Below are 3,980 nucleotides of genomic sequence, written 5' to 3'. Positions count from 1 at the left end.
AGTAGCCCCTGCTTGCCGCAACTAGAGAAAGCCCGCGTGCAGCAACAAAAACCCAACGCAGCCAAAAACAAAAACAAATAAATTTGTTTTTAAGAATTAAAAAAAAAATTATTTTTTAAAAAAAGCATTGGAGTTAAGGATGGTGGTTTTAAAATATGTCCGTAAATTCTTTGCTACTCTTTCCTTTAAAAGATGAAGCTGAAGTGCTGGGGCCCCCGTGTCTGGGTGGTTCGTGTTTGCTGGTGGCAGCCGCGTTGCTTTCTGATGGAGGAATGAAGTTGGTGCCTGTGGCTTCTGGGCTGGAATCAACTGTGCTCTCCCTGGAGGCAGAGGAGCTGAGCCAGAACTACGGCCAATACACTGTCGTTAGACTGACCACTGCTGCTGCAGGATGTGCAGGCTGTTACGTTTTGCAAGCCATGAAGAATATGGAGCCTCAAGTAAAACATGTTTCACAGTCTATCAAAATCTGCCCTCACCAGTGGCTATTACAGAGGTGAGTGTGAACCCAAAATGACAAAATAGGAAGCAGCATTACTACTAGGAGTGAGCCCTACAGCCAATAAAGGAAAGAGATGCTCATTGACATATTATGCATTTAAATCACCCAGACAAGGCAGGATCTCCTGAGATAACAGTCAAAAATCAATGACGCTAAAGATTTACTAGAAGTTCAAGCTAGAAAATGAAGTATATGTATGATGAATTTTAAGTTCATTTTCGTCGATGTATATGAGTACCAGCTTTTATCATAAAATACCTCAAAGCTGCAAAAAATAAATAATTAAAAATAAAAGATGAAGCTTAATTCTCCTCTCTGTGAGTGTGGACTGAACTCAGTAACTTCCTTCTAATAAATAGAGTAATGTTCAGTGACTCCCCTGGCGGTCCAGTGGTTAAGACTCCACGCTTCCACTGCAGGGGGCACAGGTTCGATCCCTGGTCGGGGAACTAGGATCCCACATGCCGCACAGCGCGGCCCAAAAGTAAAATAAAATAGAGTAATGTGCAAATAAGAGTGTGTGACTTCTGACACTAGATCATAAAAGATGTTACAGACTTCTCCTTGCCCTCAGATCACTTGCTGGAGGAAAGCCGATTGCTATGTTGTGAGGACACTTAAGTAGCCCTGTGGAGAGGTCCATGTGGCAAGGAACTGAGACCTCCTGCTAACAGCTAGCAAGGAACCAGGCCTTCTACTAACAGCCATGTGAGGGAACCATCTTGGAAGTGGAGTCTTCAGCTCCAGGTAAGGCTTCAGATAGCTGGAGTCCTGGCTGATGTCTTGACTGCAGCTTCATAAGAAACCCTGAATCAGAACCACCCATTTAAACCACTCCTGAATTCTTGACTCACAGAAACTGGGAAACAATATGTCTTGCCTTAAGCTGCTAAGTTTTGGGGTAATTTGTTATTCAGCAATAGATAACTAATACAAAACTGAAAGCTATAGATGCTCTAGAGCAGTGGTAAACTTTCTGTAAACTTTCTCTAGAAGGGCCAGACAGTCAATATTTTAGGCTTTTGGACCATATGGTCTCTGTGGCAACTACCCAACTCTGCTGTCACAGCAGGAGAGCAGCCACACACAATAGGTAAACAAATGGGCATGGCTGTGTTCCAATAAAGCTTTATTTACAAACACAAGCAGCAAGCCCGTGGGCCATAGTTTGCCAGCCTCTGCTCTAGAGAAACCAATTTTAATGATATTAAGCAATGATTAGAAACGAGTAATAGGAGCTGGGGGATTTCTCAGCTAAAGGCTGCAAAGCCAACTACCAAGGAAACTCCTGATTAGAAAAGGGTATGTGCACAATATGGTCACAATTCTTTTTTTAACTTTCCCTGTAAGTTTTTTGCCCAGAGAAGAGAAATAAAATAATTGGAAGGGTGATGAGATTTTTTCCCCCCTAAGAAATCCTAGAATGAGGACTGAGAACCCACGAGGCAAGAGAATGAGAAAACTGAAAATAGGAGAAAACTGTTCTTATGGTCTTTTCACCAAGCTGCTAAGACCTTTGAGCACCAGTGCCAAAGCTGGTGTTTTAAACATGCAAAGCAAGTTTGTTAATAATAGGAGGAAGATTATCTTCCATTAACACCTGGAAATAGGACAAGGAACTAAAAAGTAGTTGATAACTGTTAGTGAAACTAAAAAGGGACCCAAACTTTACTTAAGTCTATTTCGTACCATTTTTCTCTAAGTGTATCACATTTTCTTTGTGGTCCTTAGAACTTAGTAATTGTTCAGATCTGTACACTTACTAAATGTATTATTATGGAAAAGAATCATAACTAACGGGAATAACATGCTGACCAGATGTCTGTCAGAAGGAAGCCTGACTGAATCTTACCACCATAGTGAGAAGTCACTATTTTTAGTGGCAACTCCTCAAATTGCAGACTTGCAACCGTGCAGCCATGCAACCCTGACCTGTTACAATCACAGCTAAGATTTACTCAATGCCTACTAAACACCAGGTGCTGGGCAAAACACATTACATGCATTATTTCATTTTATCCTTCCAATAACCCTATGAGGTCAGTAGTAGCGTTATCTTCACCTTACAGATGAGAAAAAAACTGAGACTCGGTAACTTATTCAAAGTCACTCAGCTAATAAGGGGCGGAGATAAAATTTGAACCTGGGAAGTCAACATATGGAGCCCACAGTCTTGACCTACACCTGCTGCAGACCCTGAGGAGAAAAGTTTAAGTGCAACATTGTGTGATAGCGATGACCTTACATTTTCTTTCAAAGACAGTAAATTTAGTTGGGTGAAGAGAATTCAAATGCATTAAACAATTGGAAAACACTCTTACAAAACACAATAGTAACAATCATTCATTGCTATCTAGTAGAATAGCCTCTAATGGGCAGTTGGTTCGCAAATCAACATGTAAGGAAAAAAACTGAACATAGACTAATTACTCTAAAATTCCTTTAAATTGCTCATAAATTACTATTCCATAGACATAGCTTTGTAAGGAAACAACAGATTCACATCCCCCTTCTCATGCTCACCCTGGGATATATCCAAATTTTGGGTAATGGCTGAGCTGTACCTTCAAAATTTGAATTCTCTCTCCTTCTCTCTTTCTCTCTTTTCCTCTTTCTCTCCTTTCCTCCCTCTCTTGTTGTGTATATTTGAATGTACATAATTTTAAAATACTTATGATGTTACTCCATTGTCATACGAACCTAGAATGGAACATAAATGTGAGGGCACCAAAGTAAAGAAAAATAATAATTTTTCTTTTATAAACACAGCACAGGAATAAGTACCTCAGGAATTATTCTGACACGTGTCTGTCATGGCATATACACACTGTCCATTCTCCTAAGCAAACCATCCTAGCCTACCCTGTGCACGGACATGATTCAGGCATAAGAGCCTCTATCACAAGCAGAGCAAATTTCTCTTCCCTCCTAGTTGTCTAAAATCAGTACAAGGAAGTCCTAGCCACAGCAATCAGAAAAGAAAAAGAAATAAAAGGAATACAAATTGCAAAAGAAGAAGTAAAACTGTCACTGTTTGCAGATGACATGATACTATACATAGAGAGTCCTAAAGATGCCACCAGAAAACTACTAGAGCTAATCAATGACTTTGGTAAAGTTGTAGGATACAAAATTAATGCACAGAAATCTCTTGCATTCCTATACAGTAATGATGAAAAATCTGAAAGAGAAATTAAAGAAGCACTCCCATTTACCATTGCAACAAAAAGAATAAAATACCTAGGAATAAACCTACCTATGGAGACAAAAGACCTGTATGCAGAAAACTATACGACATTGATGAAAGAAATTAAAGATGATACACAAAAAAATGAAAAAGAATTGAGGGACTTCTTTTTTTAAAACTGTTCACACCAACAACGTAGTTTATTTGTTTATTTATTTATTTATTTATTTATTTATTTATTTATTTTTGGCTGCGTTGGGTCTTTGTTGCTGTGCACGGGCTTTCTCTAGT

The 3,980-nt window shown here is 39.2% G+C and overlaps 1 pseudogene; it reads left to right on the top strand.

Annotated features, from left to right (window-relative positions):
• Positions 1-377: 377 nt before the first annotated feature.
• Positions 378-689, top strand: LOC113613493 (mitochondrial import inner membrane translocase subunit TIM14 pseudogene; annotated as a pseudogene).
• Positions 690-3,980: the final 3,291 nt, after the last annotated feature.

Source organism: Aethalodelphis obliquidens, unplaced genomic scaffold (genome assembly GCF_003676395.1).
Source record: "Aethalodelphis obliquidens isolate GAN/ISIS:26980383/991018 unplaced genomic scaffold, ASM367639v1 scaffold4, whole genome shotgun sequence".
Lineage (NCBI taxonomy): Eukaryota > Metazoa > Chordata > Mammalia > Artiodactyla > Delphinidae > Aethalodelphis > Aethalodelphis obliquidens.
The sequence above is the reverse complement of the archived record's forward strand: the minus strand, read 5'-3'. Positions and strand labels throughout refer to the sequence as shown.